Below are 26,365 nucleotides of genomic sequence, written 5' to 3'. Positions count from 1 at the left end.
TCGTGAGTTCAGTTCCTAGAGCCGCATCATGAGAGGTGAGAACTAGAACCCATCCCCAAAAGTTGTCCTCTGACCTCCACGGCACACGAAGGCATAGACATGCACACACCGTAAATAAACATTTCAGTGAAAAGGAGGCGAAACCTGATGTTGTAAAGGAAGGCTGCTTGTTTTTACTTACAGCGCCATGCTTCTGTGCTAGCCGGGGTTCTCTGGAGTAACAGACTTACAGCCTGAATCTTTCTGTGTAGACAGAGAGAGAACAGGATTTATTAGAATGACTTACAGGCTGTGGTCCAGCTGACACAGCAATGGCTGCCTATGAATGGAAGGTTCAAGAATCCAGTAGTTGTTCAGTTTATGAGGCTGAGTGTCTTAGCTGGTCTTCCGCATATGCTGGAATCCTGAAGAAGTGCGCTCTAATGCCAGTGAAGGAATGGACTTGCTGGGGAGAGCGAGCAGGCAAAGAGAGCTTCCATCTTCCACGTCCTTATACAGGCTGCTGGCAGAAGGTGGATTAAAGGTAGCCCTTTCTACCTCAAAAGATCTGAATTAGAAGTGGGTTTTCCCACTTCAAATGATTTAATTAAGAAAGAAATTCTGGGCTGGAGAGATGGCTCAGCGGTTAAGAGCACTGTCTGTTCTTCCAGAGGTGTTCTTCCAGAGGTCCTGAGTTCAATTCCTAGCAACCACACAGTGTATACTGGGGTCTGATGCTGTCTTCTGGCCTGCAGGTGTGTGTACAGTCAGAGTGCTCATATACATAAAATAGATAAATAAACATTTTTTATAAACTTTTTTTAAAAGAAAAAAAAAACCCTCCCTCTCAGGTATGCCCAATCATTTGGGTTTTAGTTAATTCCAGATGTTGTCAAGTTGATAACAGAGGCCATCACAGATTCCTTTTGGGGGTGAGGGGCTTGTCGGTAGAGGGTTTGCTTTGCAAGCAAGAGTTCGGATTTCTAGAATCAATATTTAAAAAAGGCTGGACATGGTAGCCCACACTTAAAATCCCAGCACTGGGAAGGCAGTGGATTCCTAGGCCTCGCTGGCCAGCCAGCCTGGCTTGCCTGCCGAATCCCTGCCCTGTAGGCAGAAGGCCCCCAGACACACCCTTGAGGTTGTCCTCTGACCTCCACACGTTAGAACACTTACAGTCTGAGCACGTGAGCACGCACACACACACAAACACACATATATAGTTACAAAATAAAACCGCCCAAGGTGTGTGGTGCCCGAGGAGGAAGTTATCACAGTTAATCACACCTACCACAGTTTAGCCAGGTGGGGGTTCACACTTGTAATGTCCGTGTTTTGGAGGCTGAAGCGGGAAGAGGAAGAGTTAGAGAGCAACCTGAGCTATATTATAAAGCAAGGCTCTGGTTGTTTGTTTTGTTTTTTAGCCAGGAGGAAAATAGGAGAACCATGTTGATTGGGATATAAGATATGACTCAATTAGAAACAGTTATTTTTTTCTGTGTGTGTGTGGATATACATGTCACAGCGATCATCTGGAAGCCTGAGGACCACTGTGGAGGTCTCTTATTTTCTCCCGCCTTGTGGGTCCCAGGGATCAGACTCAGCTGTCTAGGCCTGGTGGCAAGCATCTCTCCCCCTACCTAGCCTCCTACGCCTCAAAAAAAATTTTTTTGGGGGGGTTGGAGGTAAAGCAGTAATGCTGAGAGATTCATTCATTGCTTCTTGTGGGCCGCCACCGTGAGCCTAACTGCTGCCTCATTTCCACACACTCAGGCTGTGGAGGGCATCTCACCCGAACATCCTAAATTTAGAGAACACTTTGAGGATGCCCCGCTGACGGGACAGGTCCCTGGCCTTTGCTGAGCATCTGTTAACTCCAGCAGCAGCCAGGTGCCTTGACACCACAGAGATCAATAAATGGTCGCTGAGCATGCTGATGCCACACTGGCCTGGGGGAGCCGAGGGGGGATAAAAATAGACAAAACCTGGCCCTCATCCCCAGAGGCTCACCGTCCAGGGATAGGCATGACTAATTATGAGTCATTCTAGCGTGTGTTATCAAGGAAAAGGAAGTCGTTTGTAAGTACAAAGGAAAGAGGAGTGAGGGGAAAGGGCAGGCAGGGGAGGTGCCAGAGGAAATGACTGTCACCAAGGAGGCGGGACAGGAAGAGAGCTGGGCAGGTGCTGGTTCCTGCAGGCATCTGGGGATGCTAGAGTCTCCAGCAGGGAGCTCCTAGCATCTGGGTTGTTCAGGATGGGAAGGTGAAGAGAGAGGCTTGCCGCAGGGAGGGCGGTCCTTAAGAAAGGCTGTTGTCATGGTTCCCTGTATAAACAATGGGGCCAATCAGAGGGCAGAGGAAATGAAATGGAGGTCACACAAGAATGGTTTGTACTCCAAGGCCAATCTGTGATGTATTTATTTATTTACTTACTTATTTAGGTTTTTTGGGGCAGGTTTCTCTGTATAACAGCTCTGACTGTAATGAAAAAATCATTTTATAGATGGGGCTGGCTTTGAACTCACAGAGATCTGACTGCCTCTTTCTCCCCAGCACTTGGATTAAAGCATGCACCACCATGCCAGGCCAATCTGTGAATTTATAATAGGTACATACTTACCCAGCCTCTGTGTCCACTGGCTGAAACAGCTTTAAGAACTGCATAACGGAAGGATTTGCTCAGTGAGCAAGGAAGTAAGGCAGAAGGAGCGCCGCTGTGCGGAAGGGCTTTTTACTCCGCCCACAGGCGTTTCTGAACAGTCCCACAAATGAAACTGGTCTCCCGTGAGCCGCTACCCCCTGCAGAGACACTTGGCTAACCACAGCAGGAGCTCCTTGGCTTTGACCTGCCCTGGAGAGAAGCTGTCTGGCACGCTTCGCTTGCTTATAAAAACTGGAGTTTGCTGTGTGTGATAGTGCCAGCCTGTAATCCCAGCACTTGGGAGATGGAGGCAGGAGGATTGCCACAAGTTAAGATGAGTGTGGGCTATACAGTGATACCCTAGCGTCATCTAAAAGTAAGAAGGGTGTTTAATTAATCAACTTACTTTTATTTTATGTGCACTGGTGTTCTGCCTGCAGGAATGTCTGTGACAGACGGTGTCAGATACAAAACAGGAGTTACAGACAGTTGTGATCTACCATGTGGGTGCTGGGAACTGAACCCTGGTCGTCTGGAAGAACAGCCAGTGCTTTTAGCTACCGAGCTGTCTCTCCAGACCCAAAAGTATTTTTAAAAAGAAGGGGAGAGGATGAGGGATAGCTCAGCAATTAAGGGCAGAGGATTAGGGATAGCTCAGCAATTAAGGCACGGGCTGCCCCTGCAGAAAACTGGGTTCAATTCCCAGCACCCACCTATTGGCTCAAAAGTGACTGTAACTCCCGTTGCAGAGGATCTGGCACACTCCTGGCTTCCTCTAGTACCAAGCATACACACGGGACACATACCTGCATGCAGGTCAAACACTCGTGGAATAAAAGTAAAAGTAAAAAGAGAAGGGAACTCAGAGCAGGTCAGACGGGTGAGTAGATGGTACATTTATCATCCCCACAGCTGGAAAGGCAGGCAGGCCTCAAGAGCCTAGCGTGTCACTGGGCAGTCCCTTCCCCTCCCTCGCCACACTCACGGAGAATCTGCTTCTCCCTGCAGGCACTTACCTCTGCTCTGAAGTGGTGGCCTTGACCTCTAGTCTTTGTGTGCTCTTGTGTTGACATCTAGTGTCTTCTTCAGTTGCTCTCCAACGTCTGCCACCCCAGACGGGGTTTCTCTGTGTAGCCCTGGCTCTCCTGGAACTCATTCTCTAGACCATGCTGGCCTTGAACTCAGGGATCCACCTGCCTCTGCCTCTGCTGGGGTCAAAGGTGTATGCCGCCACCACCAAGCCACTTTATTTTTCTGTTTCAAAATATGTGGTAGGAGGACCTTGCGCCTGTTTGCACGTATGTGCAGGTACCCAAGGAGACCGGAAGCTTCAGATGTTTTGGATACAGATAGTTGTGAACCGTCCAGTGTGCATGAACAGAAACCAGGTCTTCTGCCAGTGCACTAGACAATCATCTGTCTGTCTGTCTGTCTGTCTGACTATGGTGCTCTGGCTAGCCTGGAACTCACTGTACAGATTAGTGAGTGACCTTGACCTCTCAAAACTCCACCTACCTCTTGGTTCTAAGTGCTGGGGTTACAAGCATGCACAACCACACCCAGCCAAGAGCAACAGGCTCTAAAGGAGCCATCTCTCGTGCCCCGCCCCCACACTGTATTTCTGAGACAAGGTTTCCCGCTGAGCCTGGAGCTCGTTGGTTTGGCTAGCGTGGCTGCCTAGCTGTCTTCTACCTGCGCAGAACTGGGTTTACAGGCTCATGCCAGGGCCTGGTTGTTTTTACGTGTATACTCCCCATACTTGCAAGGCGAGCACTTTCCATTCCCCCAGCCCCCAGCTAAACACCTGTGGAAGTCTCTTGACTTTCTCAAGTTTTCACATCGTTGCTGACTCGTGGGGAGTGTAATTTAGCATTTGTAGCTCGGGGAGTCTGAGCCTGCCACTACCCCTGATCCTCCCACTACCAATGCTTGGTGTGGTCTCTGCTTGTTCAGGGCCCTCGTGTGGCAGTCAGGCCTCTCCCATCACAGGTGCCTGGAGCTGAGGCCCTCCTCCCTTTCCTACTGTCTTTACTCATCTTTGAAGACCCAGCGCTAGGGCTGGAGAGACTGCTTATTGGTTAAGAGCGCTCGCTGCTCTTGCAGAAGGCCTGAGTTTGGTTCTGAGGACCCGTGCAGTGGCTCAGAACCATCCATAATTCCAGTTCCAAGGAATCCAACTCCCTCTTCTGACCTCTCAGGGGACCAGGCATGAACATACATGTTGTCAAAACAGTCATACACATAAAATAAAATAAGTAATATTTTAGCCTGGTCTACAGAGCAAGTTGCAGCATAGCGCATAGCCAGTGCTACGTAGAGAAACCCGTTTTAAAAAATAATAATAATAAAAGGAGGGGGAGGAGGAAAAACCTAGCTTTAAACTTTCTCCCTCTCCCTGCCTGCATGGAATGCCTTCCTCCCCAGAGCATCATGTGTATTGTTTTTCTGTTGTTTTTACTCTCAGAACATGTATATTGAGCAGATGAGCATGACATAAATGACGATGCTGAAGCTGAGTGGTGTGTAGGGCTGGGGGGGGGTGTTAGCAGACAGCTTTCCTGTCTGGGGAGCTGCTTACCACAGAACTCCCCACCCACCCACTTCCGAAGGCTGCACCTGTCTGTCCATCCGTCCGTCCCAGGTACCCAGAACTGCCTGCAAGCTCCGCTGCTGGGATTTGGACTGCTCTCGTTTCTTCCTTTCTCTTCCTGTTTTCCTCGTTTGTTTGTGGTGATAGGGGCAGCGTAGTGACAGTGGATCTCTCCTCACCACAGCAGAGAGGCCTTGGCTGTACCACCCAGAAGGGTTTCCTTTCTGAAGTGGCAGGAAGGAGGTTTTGAGGTTTTTGAGTATTGCTTCTAAGAATCTGAGCGAAAGATTTGTTTGCCCACATTTGTGATATCTTGGCAGGCTGGCAACCTGAGAAGGTGCTTTCTGGTTGGTTTTGTGTGTGGTTTTTACTTTTAAGGGAGAGAAGACTTTACATCTTGGTGAAACTGTGCTGAAATAAATTTCTTCTTTTTAAATTATTATTCACAAAAATGACTATAAAGGGGCTGGAGAGATAATTCAGTGGTGAAGAGCATTAGCTGCTCCTGCAGAGGACCCGGGTTCAACTCCCAGTACTACGTGGCAGCTCACAACTGTGTGTAACTCCGGTCCAAAAAAACTGCATTCAACTTCAGGGTTGAAACTAAATTAATTCCCAAACAACTGGGGAGTTGTCAATATGCGGTGAACTGTAACCAGGGAAACACACATACACGCTTCAGACAAGCAGAAACAATCAAGCCATCCCTTCTTGCAGTAGTCTCACTTCTGCAGTTGTCAGCATGGTGAGGGCCAGAGGCTGTGCACACGTGCTTTGGGGCAGGTTCTGGGGAGCTGTGGAGACAGGCGTGAGTGGGCTGTAGAAAGGCTGTGCCTACAGATGCAGGCAGGAAAGTCATTTGTTGATCTCGTCATTGTGTTTTTTGTTTGTTTGTTTGTTTGAGATGGGGTCTCATGTAGCCCCGGCCATATCTGAGACTGGCCTTGAACCCTTTCCTCTGCGCCCAAGCACTGGCATTATTACCTGACCCTTAGTTGCTCATTGCCAGCAGCGTTTTCCAGATGAGAGTCACCTCCATCAGTGGATTGTGAGCTCGTTCACAGGCACCTAACAGGCTCCATAAAAATGAGACAGCCAGGAGGAGGCACTGTCTGGTTCCTTCCTGAAACCCACTCTATGGCCATGGGTGACTTTGAAGGCCGGGTCATTCTCCTTCCTCCTCCAGAATGCCGTAATCCCAGGCGTGTGTCACCATACCTGGTCTAGATATTGTTTAGATAAGCCTGGAATTTTTTTTTTTTTTTGGCAAAATCCTTCAGTTGTTACATTTGTTGTGTTGTGATGTGAAATATAGGTCTTGGGATCGAGTCTCAGTAGTCAGAGATGTTTAAAAGCCACTGGTGTTGGGAAAGAAGACCAAGAAGGTGGCATTTTGGGAGGTGACTTTGATAATGATAGATCGCCCCAGAATAAGAAGGACACAGGGAGAGGGCGTCTCTGCAGTGGGACTGTGGGGCAGGGGAGAGGCATGTTAGTAAGGAGGGAGGCACTTGCTCCCAAGCCTGATGGCCTGAGCTTGAACCCTGGCTCTCAAGTGGTTGAAGGAGAGGACTGGTTCCCAAAAGTTGTCCTCTGGCCTCCACGCACATGCCCCCCACAGTACACACAATAAATAAGATGTGATGGTCAGTAATAATACTGATGCTGAGAGGAGTGTCGGGGAAGCTGGAGGAGACGCTGAGACCCGGACTGGAGATGAAGCTCAGTAGTCGAGCATATGCGTAACATTCACGAGGCTGTGGGCTCGTCTCTAGTACTCAAGTAAAATAAGGAAGTGCATGAGCCAAACCCTGGCACTTCCCAGGCATGTCCTCCGGTTGTGGATTTCAGCATGGCACTCTGTTTTTATTGTTGTTTGTTCTTTGTTGTTTAGATTTTAATTTTTATTTTCCTATTACTATTTTGACACAGTCTCATGTAGCCCAGGCTAGCCTGAAACTCACTGTGTTGCTAAAGATGATTTTTTTTTTTTCAAGACAGGGTCTCTCTGTGTAGCCTTGGCTGTCCTGGACTTGCTTTGTAGACTGGGCTGGCCTCGAACTCACAGCGATCCTCCTGCCTCTCTGCCTTCCTGAGTGCTGGAATTACAGCGCCACCTCGCCCATTGCTGAAGATGATCTTGAATGCCTGATCTTCTTGGCTCCACCTTTTAAATGCTAGGTTTGGATGCCCGGTCTAGGGAGTGCCAACTATCAGCCATGTTGTAGGAATGCTAGTGAGCACACTAGCGTTAGGTGAGAATGCTCCAGAGTGAGCTACACCTACGGCCCCTTTTTAAAATTTTATTTTATTATATTTTTATTATTTGCATGTGTGTCTGTACATGGGTCTGTGCTCATGAATGCAGGTGACAAAGGAGGCTACGGGTGTCTAATCCCCTGAGCTGGAGTTGCAGATTGTTGTGAGTCACCTGGTGTGGGTGCTGGGAACTGAACTCAGGTCCTCCAGAACAGCAGTGCTCTTAAGCACCGAGCCACATTTCTGTCCTCCAGGCTGTGTTTGTTTCAAGCCATGCAGCCCAGGCTGACCTAAGATTTTCTATGTAGTTAAAGATAAGGTTATGGGCAGGAGCCTAACCTCCTTGCCTAAGGAATATGGATTGTACTTCATTCTAGAGTATAAGGGTTGAGGCCAGGCCCAGCTTGTGCCTGCACTGAGCTGCTCCCTAGCAGGGGAGTCCGAGTTTTTAGCAGCTCCACACTTAGTAAGGCGCTGATGGAGCCGGGACGGAGCTGGGGCACATTCAGCTTTGAGGCTTAGCTAGGAGGCCCATGGGAGGCCAAGCAAGAGATGGAGCTTGAACTTCTGCGGAGCAGAGGGCCTGGCTTTGACGGCTGGTGGGTGGGTTCTGGGCTTTGAAGGAAAGAATGAAAAGAAAACACAATGTCCAGGACGTGACTGAGGGGAAAGGTTTGAGCGGCAGATGTGGAGAGGGGAGGGAAAGAACAAATGCAGAGGAAGTGGCCATGTGACTCACGGTGCATCCTGCCTGCGGTGGGTGAGGTGAACTCAGCAGGCTTTCATGCCAGGACCTGTGAGCTGCTCCTCCCGAACACCCATGCCCTTTGCTCCGGCAGTCAGTTTCTGAACACCCTTTATTGTGTGAGATATGACGCATGCTAGCTCTCAAGGCACTGACACATATGCCCGACTGGTACTTGACTGGTATGATTCATCCTGAGTGACGTGCAAACACTGTGCAGTGTGAGGGTGTTTGTACCTTTGTCACAGTGTCCTCCAGTGATGTCTGCTGAACTGTTCTGTGCTCCGGTAACCGGTGGCTTTTTACCATGTGGCTCTTTGATGCCCGTAATGCTCACGGACACGAGTCACGCACTGTCCCTTCTCCTTGGTGCCCTCTCTGTATTTCGTGGGCATGTATGAGTGTGTGCACGTGCCCGTGGAGACCGGAAGACAACTTGGGTGTCATTTGTCAGACGTTGCCAAACTTGCTTTGGAGAGAGGGTCTCTTACTAGCTTGGAACTCCTCGGCCTGGTTCTGCTCCCTCGTGCTAGGGCTTCAGCTCACGCCACCGACACCTGTGTTTTAACATGGCTTCTGGGGATTGAACTCAGCCCCCCGTGTGTGTGCAGCAAGTACTCAGCTCAGCCACCTTTCCAGCCCTCCTCAGCAAGCCGGCCTGGAACTCACAGAGACCTCCCGGGTACTGGGGCTAAAGGTGTGCGCCACCACTGCCTGGTTTGTTTCTGTATTAATAAGTGAACATTAGAATGACTCATGCAGATGGCTTAGTTCTGTGTTGTTGTTTATATTTTCGTATTGGTTTTGTTTTGAGACAGGGTGTCACTGCGTAGCCCTGGCTGGCCTGGAACTTCCTCTGCAGGCCAGGCTGGCCCAGAACTCTCAGAGATCCTCCTGCCCTAGACTCCGTTAGAGCAGCAGGGCATAAGGTGTGTGCCAGCATGCCGTCCTGGCTGTCACAGGACTGTTTTAATTTCCTTCCCCGTTTTCTATGTATGAGCGTTTGCCTGCGTGTGTGTCTGTCTACCAGGTGTGAGCGGTTCCTGTGGAGGCCAGAAGAGGGTGTTTGATCCTCTGGGACTAGAGTTCAGCACAGTGGCGAGCTGCCATGTGGGTTCTGGGAAAGGAGCCCAGGTCCTTTGGAACTGCAGCCAGTGATCTTAACCCCTGAGCGGTCTCTCCAGCCCCTTGTTGTAGTTTTTGAGATGGGGTCTTGCGATGGGGGCCTGGCTGGTCTCAGAGCGGCAGCAGCCTTCCTGCTTCTGCCTCTAGGATCACAGGCGTGTGCCCCCACACCCAGCTTCGTCAGCTCTTGTTAGTTTCCTTTTCAAAAGGGTGCAATGGTTGAGCAAGCCCCTTGGCATGGACACCCTACCTTAGGGGGGTTGAGGGTATTTTTAGTTCACAACAAAGTCCTATGTAGCCCAGGCTGTCCTCGAACTCACGGTGTAGCTGACCTTACTATCTGGCTTTCTGACTCCAGTGCGGGGACTCCAGTGCGGGGATTTCGCTTGTGTACACACCAAGCCTGGCTGAAACTGACTTTTTTTTTTTTTTCTCTTTCAAAACAGCATTCTGCTTCCTGAATGATCACGTGACTGACTGCTACTCTCCTGTGCCATCCCCCATCCTCTTGGGTGCCTGGAGTGGAAGTGCCTAAGAGAGAGGTAGGGCACTGGGAGGTGTCCCAGCCTAGCCCCCTCGCTGTCTTCCAGCAGGGAGTGATACCTCAGCAGCCCAGCGCCTGTCCTCCCCCTCGTGTTCTCTGTAGGGAAACGGGCTGTGTGTGTGAGACTGGAGGCCGGTGGAGTGCCTTTAAAAACAAACATTTCCGCTGTGTTGTGTTAACTCCTTGTCTGTGTCCTAGAAGCTTGTAGGAGTTCAGATTTTTAAAAAAGTCTGTCAAGGAAAATGACCAGCTTGAAAACTGTGTCATGACTTAAATAGCCTTAGCATCTAGACAGGTGTTTGGAAGCGTTATAGTCATTCACCAAATGAAGTAACAACGTAGGCAAGATAGTGAAAACGCTGGCAGTGTTCCAGTGCCTTGCTTATTTATCACTTTGAAGGCAATTTCAGTCTTTTTCAGGGGGAGGAATTGGACCCTGGACCCCCAGCCTGCTGCTGAGTGGGTGCCCTGTCCTGTAGCCACACCACAAGCCTTTCACTGTATATTTTTTATCTTTTCATTTATTTAATTATTTGGCCTATTTATATATTGAAATAAGGTCTCGATGTATTACTCTGGCTAGCCACCAACCTGTAAGCCTCCTGCCTCAGCCTCCGGAATAACAGGTGTATCTCCATACTTGGGTCCATGTTTCTATGTAGTCCTCTGGGTGGCTTGAAACGCTCTGTGTAGGCCAGGCTGGCCTTGAATTCTAAGAGATCTGCTTGCCTCTGCCTCCTGAGTGGTAGGACTAAAGCCATCTACCAACATGCCCAGCCTCTCTCCCCCTTTTTTTTTAAGTTATTTTAATTTTATTTATGTGTGTTTGTGTATTTGTGCTTAAGTGTGTGCGCCTGTGGAAGCCAGAAAGGACATCAGCTCTCATAGGGCAGGAGTTACAGTTAGTTGTAAGCAACCCAACTTGGCTTCTCGAAATCAAACTTGGATCCTCTCTAAGAAAGCAAACTCTTTTAACTGCTGAGCCATCTCTTCAGATCCCCATTATTTTTAACAATAGCAGCCATGGGCTGGAGAGATGGCTCAGAGGTTAATGCACTGACTGCTCTTCCAGAGGTCCTGAGTTCAATTCCCAGTACCCACATGGTGGCTCACAACCATCTGTAATGAGATCTGGTTCCTTCTCCAGAACTCTATATACATAATAAGTAAATAAATCTTTAGAAAAAGAATGGCAGTCACAAAAATAATGGCAACCATTATTGAATGTCTAATGTCTACCAGGCACTGAGCAAGGGTTTTATCACTATCACGAAGATATTTTAGCTTGCACACCAACCACAGACACATGTATTGCTTGCCTCCCAAAGGATCATCGAGCCAGGTCAGTGGGTAAAAGGCATGCTGCCAGACCTAATGGCTTGAGTGTGCCTGCGCTCACACACAAACACATGTGGGTGGACTAAATGGCGCTGGTTTTTAATCCCAGCACTCTGGAGGCAGAGGCAGGCAGATCTCTGTGAGTTCCAGGGCAGCCTGGTCTTTATAGCAAGGTCTTGGCCAACCAGGGCTACCTAGAGGGATCCTGTTTTCAATCCCACCTGCCCCACCCTCAGAGATCACATGTATAAAATATACTAGTGGCCTGCATGGTGGCCCATGTATTTAAGCCCAGCACTCAGGAGGCAGATACAGGCAGATCTTGTGAGTTTAGAGGCCAGCCGTGGTTTTCATAGAGGGTTCCAGGCCAGCAAGGGGTACGTAATGAGACCGTGTCTCAGACAAATAAGCTACACTGAGATCACACCTTGGTCTCGAAATAGGAGCCTGCCACTGGCTGCTCATACAGGAAGAGTCCGAAGCCTTCTCTGCTTCCTCGTGCCCTGCTAAAACACCCTCCATGCACTAGTTCCTGACGCCTTAAAATAGCTTTTGGAGGTAAGCACTATAATTAGCCTCATTTTATAGAGGAGGGAGTTGAGGTTCCACGGGGAGAGGTGACTCGCCCAGTGCCGCCACCTTGTGAGTGCAGCAGGTGGGATTCGAACCCACTCGGGCTGATTACAGAGCTCTAGAATATCAAGCAGCAAAGGTACAAATAAGGACATAAACCTTACTGATACAATCAAAATTACAATTTTACAATTACAAAATTACAATCAAAATCTTACTTTAACCGCATTCCTTTATTGTTTTGTGTGTACGCCTATGTATGCCACGGCACGCTTGTGAAGGCCAGAGGGCAACTTGTGGGAGTCAGTTCTCTCCCTCCACTGTGGAAACTCATCAGGCCTGGTGGCAAGAGCCTCTGTCCACTGAGCCAGCCGGAGGATTTGGATGTTTCTCTCACACTTGCTACCTTATCCCATGGTACTCCTGCACCCTCACAGTGGGCACATCTGGCTGGCACACACACACACACAGTGTAACTTCTGTGTGTTTTTAAATTGTTTTATTTCTTTGTGCGTGGATGTGTGCGTTAGCATGCCATGGCACATGTATGCAGGTCAGAGTAATTTTTGGTTTTTGCCTTCCACCAGGAGGGCCTCAGAAATCTAATTTAGGTCCTGAGGCTTGATGGATGGCACAGCTGCCAGCTGAGCCGTCTCTCTGGCTTGCATCTCTTTGAAGAAAGGCCAACGAGGCAAGGGTTCATTTTCTTTACTCCCCTAGTGATGAAGCGTATACTAGGCTGAGCTATATTCTCAACCCCACTTCCACTCTTAACTGTTTTTGGCTTTTTGTTTTGTTTTGTTTTGATTTGGTTTTTCAAGATAGGGTTTCTCTGTGTAGCCTTGGCTGTTCTGGGCTTGATTTGTAGACCAGGCTTGCCTCAAACTCACAGTGATCCCCCTGCCTCTGCCTCTCAGAGTGCTGGGATCACTGGCGTGCTCCACCACACATGTATTTTCTTAACTCTTAACTGTTATGTAAACTTTGGGCGTATTTATCTGAAGTTTCAAGTACATCGTAGAACATTTTTAAAATTACTAATCTTTTCTTTTTCTTCTGTGTCTGGTTTTCCTTGTTTCTAGGTCACTTACAAAGAAGGGAACACTTGTATATGATTGTTATTGATGGTACAACCAAGGCCATTTACATACAAGAAAGCCATCTTTTGTTTTGTTTTTCCAGACATGATTTCTCTGTGTAGCCCTGGCTGTCCAGGAACTTGCTCTGTAGACCAGGTTGGCCTCAAACTCAAAGACCCACCTGCCTCTGCCTTCCAAGTGCTGGGACTACAGGCATGTGCCACCACTGCCCAGCCAGGAAAGCCATCTTAAGAATGGTCTAGGGACTTTCAGAGGATGTGGTTTAAGAAAATATTGGCATAGGCATTAATCTCCTTGTTGTTCCTTATAGATAAGTATAAACACTTTTAGAAGATTGAAGAATTGAGCTAGGTGGTGGCGCATGCCTTTAGTCTCAGTGCTCAAGAGGCAGAGGCAGGGAGATCTCTGTGAGTTCAAGGCCAGGCTGGTCTACAAAATGAGTCTAGGACAGCCAAGTCTACATTGAAAAACCCTGTCTCAAAAGACAAAACAAAACAATAAACCAAAACTAAACCAAAAGCATGGTCCTGGGCTGGGGAGATGGCTCAGGGGTAAAAGCACAGTCTGTTCTTACAGAGGAGCCACGTTTGATTCCTAGCATCTTCATGGAGGCTCTCAGCCATCTGTAACTCCAGTTTTAGAGGACCCAGGGGCTTGCTTGAGCTCAAGGCATGCATGTGGTATAAAGACATACATGCAGACAAAACACCCATATATATATATATATATATATATATATATATATATATGTAACAAAATATTTAAAAAAAAAGAAATGGTCCTCTTTGAAAAAAGAAGGGGGGGTTGTCTTAAAAAGCTTCCTAATTTGGAGCTGTGAGAGACAGCTCAGAGGTTAAGCCCACTGGCTGCGCTTCCAGGGGACCAGGGTTCAATTCCCAGCTCCACACGACAGCTCACAACTGTCTGTAATCTGTAATCTGGCACCTTCACACAGACATGCATGTAGGCAACACATCAATGCACATAAAAATAACTAAACCTTTTAAAAAATTTTCCCTGATTTTAATTTAGATTCCAAAGTCCTTGCACCAGAATTTTGAATGTTACATGCAGAAGCTCGGCCCTTACCTAAACTGCTTTCCTAGGGGGACCGGCTAAAGTGCTGCCTTTGTTTCGCAGTAGAAGAGCATGCTTACAAATATAAGTCTATCTGGAGGCTGGGATTTATCCCACTGCTGTTCCAGTATTTTTCAGACCCCTCCCCCAGATTTAAAATTAGAGTTGACAACTGGCGGTCTCTGGGTAGGCCCTGACTAATTAAAGGGTTGCCCCAGTGCCCTCTGCCTCTCCACTGGACTGTGACACGACACTGACATGGCAAGACTACAGGTTCCCAAGACACTTGTCAGGCCTGACAGAGGGGTAAGTTCTGGAAACCACCAGCCAGGGCCTCTCCCGTCAGCCCCTAAGCGGACTAGTGAGTTCAGACAAACCATCCAAAGCTTTCAGAGCCTGTTTGCAAAATCAAGGTCATTAAGCCTTAGGTTCATTATTCCCTGGGTTCCAGGGCAAGTTCTTGGAACAGACAGATGGTATATGATTAACAGCATGGTGTCTTGCGCTCTGAGCAGCCACTCAGCACACAGCACTGTTCTTATACTAAAAACACTGCAATGCCCTAGGTCAGCTTTTGAGAAATTAATTTTGTTGTCGAAAGCTACATAATCAGTGCGTATTTATGAGGTACAATATGTTTCTATATAATACACACATAGTGTGTAATGATCAAATCAGGGCAGTGGCAGGGCAGATTTAAAGTGAGATTTCTGGTTTCCTTGGGATTTTGTCCAGTGAGGAGGGCTAGCTGCCTGAACTCCATTAATGTTTCATTGGCGCCCCGGAGCACAGCTGTAAGGCTTGCTCTGCCCTCACGGTGATGTATAATCCACGGACGCTATGGTGATGCCGCTCTTCCAGTGGGTAGTCTAACTAAATGCCCACCAATCCCAAGGCACTTTAAAACAAGTTTAAACGTTTTTCAAGCCAATTAGAAAACCAGTTGGTCCAACCATCAAGTATAGAGAAACATGCTAATTTATAAGCAAGGCCTACTGGTTCAGGAAGGCCTTGGCTGAATTTAAAACAGACAAACAAATAAAAGGCCTCCAAGAAAGAAAACAAAACAAAAAAAAAACGAAACCCCTCAGTGATAGATGATAGATACTATGTGATACTAAGTCACTGAATGTAGTTTTCAGTCAGGCCTAAGCAGGGAGCTTAACGTTTTGTAGAATGTTGGAGTGGCAATCACTGAAACGCGAGGTTGTTGAATGTAGCAGCATAGTATGGCACCATGACATATTTGTTTTGTGAACTGTAGCTTAATGACAAGCTTGTATGAGTAAGCACGGTACAAAGAGTATTTGTGTGTGTGTGCTGGTGCGTTCCTTGGGGTTGAACCCAGGTGTCCCACAGTCAGTGGACCCTGCTTTTGCATTACCATTCATTGGTCAACTCCTACAACTCTGTCATCAAGGTTTCCTTTTGTTTCTTACTGAAGAATAGAGAGCCCACTATTTTGAAGAATTTAAACCTGGGCATAATTTCATTTTGAGGTCTCTAAATGTTTATCAATGAGACCTTACCAACTACGTTCAAATGACCTCAGGAAAAAAAAAATTAGGCTTAAATATGTATGTTCAAGCCTGACTTGCATTCTTGTGTAATTCACATCTCGCCTGTTTCTGATATTTATTTAAAACACGAGACAGTAAAGCTTCCTGCTACATTTTGTGGGCATTAGTAGTTGGGTTACAAAGAACTCTCATAATGAAGTCATGTGTTTTGGGTATCAGGTGGTTTAAGAAATCTCAACAATTTGAAATTTAAAAGTTGGTAATTATGGTTGGGCCAAGGGGTGCTAAATGGTTTTGTAGCTTTCTTTTTAAGAATGGGAGTTACTTAATGTGAATTCCACAAACATGGAGGTAAAAGGTAGCAGTATAAATAGAGAGGGCGGAGGAATGCTCACCTCCCCCCTTAGTCATTAGTTTTGTTTTCCTTTTTAATCTTAAGGTACAAGTTTCACAGATAAGATTTCATTTCACAGCATCTCGGCGTGGACAGAGATATTGTAAAGTTTAGTAGTATTTGAGAAACTTAGGGCGAACCCAGTTATCTGCCAAATTAAAAGCGATGCCTTAGGTCCTTTTTTTTTTTTTTTTTTTCAACTGTGGCTGGTTCTATTTGGAGTTCTAAACCAATTTGTTTCTTTAACCTCCCCTCCAAGTGAAGCTAAAACTGGTGTGTGTGTGTTGTGTGTTCAGGGCCACTAAAGAAAATCTGCTCACGTCTTGTAGAAGGGGGGAGGAGGGAGGCTACACAAATAAACCTGTCTTTTGAATAGACCCCAATACATTTCAAAGTTAACACCCCCCCAAAAAAAAATATAAATCCAAAAGAAGGAAATCAACAGGCGAGGGGCTCGGGTTTTAATTTTTTTTTTTAAATTTCTAATTAACGAAATCCTAATCTTTCTGCTTCTTTTCCTTTCTCTCTCTCTCTCTTTTTTTTTAAACTAGGCGAGAACCGAAGTTTGAGGCAGACGGGCGGGCGAGCCGTTCGCCCGGGCGCAGAGCATGAAGGCCGGGCGGGCGCGGGGAGCGGGCGCCCGCCGCCCGGCGCGGGGGTGAGCGAGAGAGAGAGCGGAGCGCGTGTGGCCGGCGCCGCTCGGCCTGGAGCTCCCGCGCCCGCGCCCCGCGCCCCGCGCCCGCCGCCGCCGCCGCCGCCGCCCCTGGTGCGATGGCGCAGAAACCCCGTTGACAAGGCACTGCTTTTTCATGACGGTGAGTTTCCCTTTGAGTGTATTATAATTTTGTGATAAAAATTTCAAGGAGAGAGAAAAAAAACACAACCTCCTTCCTCTGCCTCTTTTTTCCTTCGGGGAGGGGAGAAGCGAGGGAAGAAGGAGACGGGGGGGAGGGAGGGAGGAGAGCCGGAGACAGATCTCCAGCCAGACAGAAAAGAAAGAGGAGCAAATTAAACACCGACTTGCCAAAACCAGGATATTAGGTTTCAGCCCAGAGAGCTATTGGCTAAGGCTGTGTTTTTTTTTTTTTTTTTTTGGGGGGGGGGTGGGTTTGTGGGTGGGTGATGGTGGTGGTGGGTGGATGTTTAATGGACACGGAGGAAAGGGGAATGTGGTGTGGATGCCTCTCCAAGCGCCGCCGGGGCCCTGGGAAGACCAAGTTCAGTGTCTCGGGCGGGGGCGCGGGTGGGCCGGGGGCGGCGGCGGGCCAGGGGGCGCCGCGGCCGCGTGGGGGGCCTGGCGCCTGCCTTTTTTTTTTCTCCCTCTTCCTTTTTCTTCCTCTCCCCCCCCCCCCATCTGCGGATGCAAATTTCTGGAGCGGGGAGTGGGAGAGCCCGGGAAGGGGGGGCGTTGTGGGATAAAGAAGGAGGGAGGCGGCGGCGTGGCGGTTGGCGCCGGGAGGGGAGGGGAGCCTTCTAATGACTCATTGATTGAGCCACTTTCAAATTAGTTGTGTGTGCGCCGAGTGTGTGCGAGCGAGAGAGAGAGAGAGAGTGCGTGTGTGTGTGTGTGTGTGTGTGTGTGTGTATTCCGCCCCTCGGAGCCGCCCGGGAGCCGCGGAGGAGGGAGCGGGCTCGGCGGGGCCGCGAGCAGGGGGCGAGGGAGGGCCTGGCGTGACGGCGGCCGGGCGAGAGAAATCGGCTTTCCCAATCTCCTCCCCTCGCTCCTTCACACACACCCCTCGGCCCTCCGCTCCTCTCCCGGCGGCGGGAGCGCTGGGCTGGGGATGGCGGAAGGCCGGGCCCCGCCGCCTTCCCGCCCGGGCGGCAGCCGCCGGCGCGGGGCCCGCCCGGGCCTCATCCCCGGCCTCCCGTCGCCGGCGCTGCGGCGGACGCGGGGCCCGGGCCGGGCGAGCCTCCCCGCGGCACCCCGGGCTCGGCGGCGCGCAGGCCCGGCCCGGCCCGGGAGGCGAGCGGAGGGCCGTGGCGGAGGGTGGTGGTTACAGTTTTTTTATTTCGTTTCCGTCCCGGTCGTTTATTTCTCCCCCCCCCCCTTTTGTTTTTGGCCGGGGCGGCTTCGCGAGGCCCCCCCTGGCCGGGTCGCCCCGAGAGCGGCTTCTCGGGGTGGGGGCGGCGGGCCGGAGGCCGCTAAGATGGCGCTGGGCCTGGCCTGCCGCCAGGGCTGGTGGCGCAGTTGCTCGGTGGCCGCCATCTTCCCTCCCGGCGCGGGCGGCGCCCGCCGTGGAAGGCCCGGCCGGGCTGGGCGCCGCGCCGCGCCGCCGGGGAGCCACGCCGGGGCCGCCGCCTCCCGCGCACGGTGCCGAGGCCGCGGAGACCCCACACCCGGGAGGCTGGCTCGCTGGGTCGGGGCGCGCAGGGGCGGCGGCCGACAGGAGTGGCATCGCCCGGGTTCCTCCGTGGGTGGGTTCCCTCCCTGTCGCCCCGCAGCCCCCCGTGTTTCCTCCCTCCATCTCGGGCCGGATGGCCTGAGTCTTCAGGCCCGGCCGACGGCAGGACCCTGTGGGGGAGGGGAGCTCCTTACACCGTCCTCCTGATGGAGGTTCGAGTCCCAGTTTGCAAAGCCAAGGACAGGGTCGGACCGCCCTCCACTGCCGCGGGCCTCCTGTTCTCTCCGTTCTGTCCGTTTGTGTTTAGTTGGTCGTATTGTAAAACAGTCCGGAAGAGACCTGGATCTGGTCGTCAGAATGTGGGAACTTGACGGTTGCAAGTGATTTCTGCTTTGGGCCTTTCAAAGTACTTAAAAAACGACAAGAATTTCTTACAACTCAAATTCAAAATGCAGTTTTCACTTTGTAAAAAACAAGTTTCGTTTTATGAATACCACAGGTGTGGAGAGGTCTTAAAATGTTACAGAGTGGGGAAAAGTCTGCAAAGCTCAGGTGGCCTCCAAAGATGGAAATAGTTAATTTTCTATAGGGTGAAGGTAACATAGTGGCATTGGTGTTCTTGTGTCCGAATACTTTAGGTTGGGTAGTGGATGTTAGGAGCCCTGCAGGAAATGTGCCACACAGCGAACACCTCTGTCCCAGGAGCTGTCTGCTGCTTTAAATGCTTCGCTTTAGTATCCTGAAACAGTGTTTTATCAGTCTAGTTGTTCAGGGTGGAGCCATTTTAAGCAGCCAAATTTGTATTCCCCCCAAAAGCCCCACAAAAGCTCAGTGATTTCTGAAGCCGAGCATCAGAATTAACTGAGGGATGTTTCAGAATACACGTTTGTCATCGCCATTATTTGCCAAGACCAGCTGTGTTCGGTTTTGACATGCTGCTTCACCTCCAGAACTGAAATTCTGGCTCGCTTGTCAGGGAGAAGTCTGAAGGAGATTGGACAGCCTAGCACAGATACAGTTCTGTAGTGACACTATTGCTGGGTTTTAAGGGTGTGGGTGGTGCAGCATCAGAAAGTCCAGATTGTTTTGGATTGGGTGACTGCTCACATTGCTTTATTTTTCCCTTTCTTCCTGCCATTTATGAAACATTTTCTTGTAGGAAGTTTAGCTGTCCCGGGACTTTAAAATCTTAGTGTAGAGCTTGCTTGTGAATCTGTTTCTGGAGAATTTTAATTTTTTAAATTTTTATTTTATGTGCATTAGTGTGAAGGTGTCAGATCCCTTGGAATTGGCGTTACAGTTGTGAGCTACCATGTGAGTGCTGGGACTTGAACCAGGGTTCTTTGGAAGAGCAGATAGTGCTCTTTACCACTGAGCCATCTCTCTCCAACCCCTCTGGGAGGTTTTAAAATTACATTTGCTTTCCACCATGTGGGTTCTGAAGATTTCGCTTGGGTCAGTTGGCTTGCGGTCCATTACCTTTTCCCTCAGCTCCATGGCCCCATTTCTGAAGTTCTTAGGGTGAAAACCCTAGCTGTAGTACCCCTCCACATTGGTCCCAGCACACCAGTAAAAAAGGCCAGTAATGATGAAAAGCTTATTCATTGTGGCCATGTTGGGAATAGGAACCATGAAGGGGCTCATGACCACAAACCCCTCTTCCAGGTGCTTGACATTTCTCACTGAGCGCCATCCCAGGTGGATTTAAGGTCAGATAGGAAGAACTGGGTCAGGAAAGCAAGAGGAGGGGTGGAATGGAGGAGGTCAGGTCTGTCAGGTTCTGAAGAGACCAACAGCCACCTCAGCACCGTAGTCACTGGGGTGGGGCAGCCCTGCAGGTTCACTGTCTCTTGGGGCAAGTTGGAGGCCCATGCCACGGAGATGTGTATCAGGCAGTCCTGTTTGTTCCTAGAATTCAAGGTGACTCAAGAAGAAAGATTAAGGAAACAGACCTGGGAGAGAAACCCAGAGTTAGCCCACTTTAAGTCCAGCCAGGCCAAGTAGGCAAGACAGCGCTACATCTTAAAAAATAAAAGACTTAAATGCACACATGCGAAAAAAAAAAAGCCAAAAATATATAAAAAGATTTGTTCCAAAGTGATTCTGGACTCGGCAAAGATCCAGTAAAGCTTTAAAACAATGATTTCTCCAAACTAGCTTATAGGGAAAGAATAGTTAATTTAAAAGTAGTGTTTAGTGGAATTCAAAACAAGATGTCTGGACTCATGAACTTTACAGCCAGTGGGAGAAAGCAAGGAAGCTGGTGATTATGGGCGGAACTGGCAATGACCGTTTTGACCAGTAAGAGATTCTTAGAGAAGATGTGAGCTGAGACTTGAATGAGCTTGTGTTAGCCATCTCAGAAGCTGCGCTGATGGTCCAAGCCTATGTAGAACGCAGACTGGCTAGAAAGGAGAATGTTTCAGAGCTGCTGGGGCTGCTTTGAGTAGGCCTATTAGGGAAATTTTAGATTTTTGTCCCAGTGGCAGTGAGAAGCCACTGCAGAGTTTGAGCAAGGATATACGGGGGTGGGGGTGGGAATTTGAACTCAGGGCTTCATGCATGCCGTGAAACACTCCACTCCTTTCTTTTGTTCTTGATTTTTGTCTTTGATGTTTTGAAACAAGGCCTCACAGTATTGCTATAATTGCTTGGATGAGCTCAAGCTTCCGCATTCATGAGATCCTCCTGCTTCAGCTTCCTGAGTCCTTGGACTACAGGGGCAAAAAGGCTCTTGTGTTTTATAGACATCACTTGGCTCTTCTGTACGAGGTAGGATTAGAAAGGTTTTCACAATAGGCTGGCCCCGCAAGAGAGGAAGGAATCTTACTGCCTTCACATTTGGGGCCAAGTCTTGGAGGCTTACCATTTGGAGAAGGGTATCCATGTGGAAGCTGGCGGCCACTGAAGTTGGGCAGTTAGAAGTGACAAGCTTATAGACGGTAGGTGTACCCTGGGAGCAGAGGCCATTTGTAATCACAGAGGTTCCTGAGCACGAGCTGTGACACCTCTGATGGCTAACGTTCAGGTGATGGAGAGGGAAATGACAACAGTTTATTCTGCGCGAATGATGCGGTGGAGAGAAAAAGGTCGGTCAGCCTTGGACACCGTGGCTGACCACCCTGACAGGTGTGGGTGAAAGTTCAGCAGTGCTTGGGAAAGATGGGCTAAAAAAAGACTGTGGAGTGCACATGGTGGCAGGACAACATTGCCATTTTGTGTGTGTGATGAGAACACTTGTGCCATGCTGTGTGTGAAGGGTCCCGCGTGGTTCTGGGGATAAAACCCAAGGCCTGGGCAGTGACTTACCTCTTGAGCCATCTTGCCGCTCAGAAGTTTATTTTCACATAAACTGAGGGTATCTGCCAAAAATGGAGAGAGTAATAAAACAGCAAGTCTGATAAACGGGCAGAATTCCTGAGAAAGTGACAATTTCAGACCTAAGAACAAGGCTTGTGGAGGTGGGAGGAGAGCAGGGTGAAGGCAGGAAATGTGAGCACAGATTAAGGGGAGTGTAACAGAGAGGAAGGAGGGAGGGCTGTTGTGTTCTGGTGGACTTTTGTGAAAGTGAAAGCAAGGCCAGCAGTTCAGAGGAAGAATCTGTTGGTTGTCTCTGCAGGGCAAGCGGGACCTAAGCCCTAAGCGGTGCCGGCCTGTTGACTGCATGGCTGAAGCCTGCAGTCATGAGTCTGAGGGTCAAGAGCTCTTCCCGGCCAGTGCTAGCCACCCCGCCCCACATTTGACCTTCTGATGTTTGCACAGTCCCTTGGGAGAAGGGAGGGGTGTTGAGGGGAAAAATTATCTGAAGGATGCCAGGGGAAAGCATAAAACTCCTTAGCTTTGTGCTTCCTGTTTGGGTCAGCTGTTGTTGCTTTTTCTTCAGGTTCCTGTCCCCAGAAGTGGCTACAGGATAACAGTAGTGGGAAATTGGGGGGGGAGGGATGAGATGGATTCAAAATAGATTCCCGCAGCACTGGCTAAAGAGGTCCAGGGTTGGTTGTTAGAGATGGAGGTAAAAGGCCTGAACATAAGGAGAAAGGACACTTGTGGAAAGTGCCCTGGGTGGATGGAAATAGTGAGTAAAAGTAAGCAGTAAGCAGCAGCATGTCGAATGACAAGCCCTCTCCAGATGAGTTGGGTGGCGTGGAGACTAGCTGGGAGGGGCAGAAACGTTGCCTTAAAGGAAAGCCATAGAATGGGATACTGTCTGTGGTGTCTGGGCTGTGAGCTGGAGGGCAGGGTGAGGCCCTGCTGCCCTGGCTCAACATTTGTAGTGCCCGCCCAGGTTCTTAGGGAAGCTGGGAGCAGCGGGGCCTGGGGCTGAGGGGAGCAGCTGGCACCTCACTGTTCCTCCGCCTTCCCGAGAGTGCTTGCTTCCATTCAGGAAGAGTCCTGAATCTCCCTACAGCCCCTTAGTCCTAACCAAATTCTTTAAGAGTTGTGACTTGTTTAACTATCATTTTCTTAATAAAGCTGTAAATTGAACTCTTCCTGTTCTTGTGGCTTTTTTGGCTCACTGGCTGCAAACACATTAAACACTGCATTAGCAGAACCAAAACTCAGATGTCAGGGCAGGTGCTGCCTCAGAGTGGCTAATCTCGGGTCCACCAATCCAGCTTCCTTGAGTCATCAGGGGTTCACCTTTGTTCCTGGCTAGAATGTAAACACTTCACAAAGAAGAAAATGGGGAGAGCAAGAGGTCTGTTAGAAGTTTATCCCTGCCTCACACCCTGATGGATATTTATTAATAAAGTTCGTGGGTATGATGGCACACGCACACACCTTTAATCTTAACTCACCAGGAGGTAGAAGCAGGGGGATCTCTTGAGTTGGAGGCCAGTGTGGTCCACACTGGGTTCTAAGTCACACAAGGCCGAATGGTTTCAAAAGCAAATATGTTGCTAAAGTTTCACAAGAACTCAGGTTCTATCCCAGTTTTGTGCACTGTGGAAAAACAAATGGCTTGCCTCAGGTTTATTGCTGAGGGTCCCAGCATTATTACCTTTTGCCATTTGTATTAAACTGTCTAATGTACAACCAACACAGCTGAGAATTTGGGAGTCTTACAAAGTAAAATTGACCTAAGCCAGGCTTGATGGCGCTTTCTGTGGTCCGGGCTGAGAAGACCCAGGGTCCGAGCTGCTTAGGCGGCTGAAGTAGGAGGACCACTTGAGTCTAAGAATTTTAGGACAGCCTGGACAGCAGAATTAAGGGGGAAAAAAAAAGTAAACTCAAGGCTGCTTAGATGAGGTGGTTCATCTGTAAACCCAGCTGACGTGAACCTGGCTGACACCTGTGTATCCCAGGAGGGAAGGAGAGACCAGAACTGACTGCTACATGCGAGCTGCAGTAGACTCTTCTGTGGTAATAATGACTAGCTTTCTACCCAGTGCTCCTAGCAGGATGGTGCTCAGCAGTGAGGTGGTTTGGTTTTGAGACATCGTCTCATACAGGCCTGAGCCAGCACACACCCATTTTATATGGTGTTGATTTCAATCCCAGGGCTTCTGACATGCTTGTCACACCCTCATTCCCAGCCTTGTTTCATTTTGAGACAAGACTCCCTGTATGGCTCTGGCTGGCCTAGACCTCATTTCATAGCAGAGACTCCGCTTGAACTCATGACAGCCCTCCTGCCTCAGCTTCCTGAATGCTGAGATTGCATCTGTGCCTGATTAAAAAAGTCTATTTTGTTTTTGTGGTTGTGCTTCTTTTTTTTAAGATTTTATTTTTATTTTATGTTTATAGATATTTTGCCTACATTGGAAGCCAGAAGAGGGTGTCAAAGATCCTTTGGAACCAGAGTTACAGGCTTTTGGTAGCTGCTGTGTGGGTGCTGGGAATCAAACTTGGCTCCTCTGCAAGAGCGGTCAGTGCTCTTAACTGCTGAGTCATCTCTCCAGCCTAGTTTTGTGGCTTTGATTTTTACTTTTAGTTTTTTGTTTGTCTTTGAAGACAAGGTTTCTGTGTGTAACCTTGGCTATCCTGGAACTTCCCCACTAGACTCAGAGATATACCTGCCTCTGCTTGTGCTGAGATCAAAGGCGTTGCCACCATGGCCCAGCTTTACTTTTAGCTTTTAATATAAATGAAGTTAACCATATTTATATTTTTCTTTAAACCCAGATTTCCTAGAAATCCAAATAAGTGTACTTAGAAATAGGCTAATTAATTCTTACTCGTGTTTATATTTTGATTCCCCAGATCTGTGAACATTAGTAATTGTGGAAGTCTAACCTGGGTTCTTCTAGGTGAGATCACACATGAGAAAAAAAAAAAGGTTTACCACTGGAATGTGTTTATAGAGCTGCATCTGCTCTTTATCTCTTCTTTCCTCCTTCCTTCCTTTCTCTCTTTTCTTCAGAGTCTATCCGGTCCAGGTTGGCCTTTAACTGTTGGCAGATCCAGCTTAAGCCCCAAGTGCTGGGATCACAAGCATACGCCACCTGCCTTTTCATATAGCTTTTTTCTTTTTTTTCTTTTTTTTTACTTTTTTATTTTATTTTATTTTATTTTTTTACCTCCTCTTTACAAGGAGGACCTTTGGCCAAGTGTGATGGCACACACCTGTAATCCCAGCACTCAGGAGGTAGAGGAAGTCAGAACCCTGTGAGTTCGAGGACAGCCTGGTCTATATGGCAAGTTCCAGAACAACCAAGACTACATAGACCCCTGTTCTCAAAAAAAACAAGCAAGTAAACAAAACCCAACTAGTTAAGACTTTAAGTCTCATAAAGCGCACAGGATTCATTTTCTGTCACAGCATACATGATATGTACATGAAATAGTATAACGGAAGGAAAAAGAGAACGATACCAAGGAAAACGGAACCATGCTGTTTGAAAAAGGCCTAGAGAAGCTGAATGTAAATTGTACGATAGTGTCACACACAGTGTGCTATCACCTAAAATTCTTGTATCTTGGGCTCAGGAGATGGTTCGGTGATTAAGCTGCTTGCTGCAAAATTGGATCAGAGTTCAGATCCCCAGAATCCAGTCGAATGCTGGGTGGCCACAGTGGCCCACCCGTAACTCTGCTTGTTGGAAGGTAGACTTGGGATCTCAAAGCAGGCTGGCTAGTGAGATTACCACACTAGTGAGCTCAGTAGAGATCCTACCTCAGAGAATAAGGTGGAGAGAGTTAGGCTCCAATGACAAATGCCCATACACATGCAAAAAGGAGCGAGCTTATTTTTGATATGAGACATTTTATAAATACAGTCAGCTTGTCCATATTCACCCTCAGGATTCAACTAACTGCTGGTGGGAATATTCAGAAAAAAACAAAAAAACAACCTGGTTAACTGCTGACGTAACAGTTGCACTGTATCGTCCATAGGTGATGTAAGGCGTAAGAGACTGAGGAGGTAGTCCAGTGGGGAGAGAGCTTTCATAGTGTGCACAGCGCTCTGGGTTCAGTCTCAGGCGTGGCATAAACCGGGAGTGGTGGTGCACGCCTGAAATGTTAGCACTTGGGAAGCAAGGTCAGAAGTTCAAGGTCATCCTGAGCATGACAATGAATTTGATATTATATATATTCATCTTCAAAGTATCTTTTCGTCTGTGTCAGGCATAGTGGCTCATGCCTTTTAACCTCAGCATTTGGGAGAGATATTTCCGTTATTCTGTGGATTTTGCTTTTTTGGTTGGTTGGTTGGTTTGGTACTGGGATCAAACCATGCCAGGGAAGTGTTGCGGCACCAAGCCATAACTCCAGCCCCATCAGGTATTTATTTGTAGTTTTAACATCACATTTATTTGGCTGGGTGGGTATGTGGGCACAATTCGAGAGTGGAGGTCAGAGGACAGCTTGTGGGAGTTGGTTCTACCATTTGGATACTAGGAATTGAACTCAGTTGCCAGACTTGGAGGCAGCTGCCTTCACCCCTGATCTATTTCAAATACTTGTTAAATGTTAGTTATGTGCCGAGTACTTGGAGAGAGCCGTGACGAGTGTAGCTTGGAGGATAACTTGGTGATACATGTCAGAGTGGCGAAAGAGAAAGAGCCTTGGTTAGGGTGGCGTGGAGCAGCCCCTCAGTCGCCCTGTAAGCCAGCAAACATCTGTGGACCTTCAGGGTGTGTCCCCGAATCACTAACCTACATTTTATTCTCAAGCGAGAAGTGGAGGAACCTG

General features: G+C 48.6%; 1 protein-coding gene across 3 annotated transcripts in view; it reads left to right on the top strand.

Moving 5' to 3' along the window:
* Bicral (BICRA like chromatin remodeling complex associated protein) overlaps positions 1–26,365 on the top strand; it is a 92,040-nt gene that overhangs the window by 8,417 nt on the left and 57,258 nt on the right. For all 3 annotated transcript variants that reach the window (XM_060369562.1, XM_021640167.2, XM_060369563.1), the window contains exons 2-3: positions 9,785–9,880; positions 16,436–16,699. The gene's annotated coding sequence lies outside the window, so the exon portion shown is untranslated. The remainder of the gene's footprint in view (positions 1–9,784; positions 9,881–16,435; positions 16,700–26,365) is intronic.

This window comes from Meriones unguiculatus, chromosome 16, assembly GCF_030254825.1.
Source record: "Meriones unguiculatus strain TT.TT164.6M chromosome 16, Bangor_MerUng_6.1, whole genome shotgun sequence".
Lineage (NCBI taxonomy): Eukaryota > Metazoa > Chordata > Mammalia > Rodentia > Muridae > Meriones > Meriones unguiculatus.
This window is presented reverse-complemented; position numbering and strand designations above follow the sequence as displayed.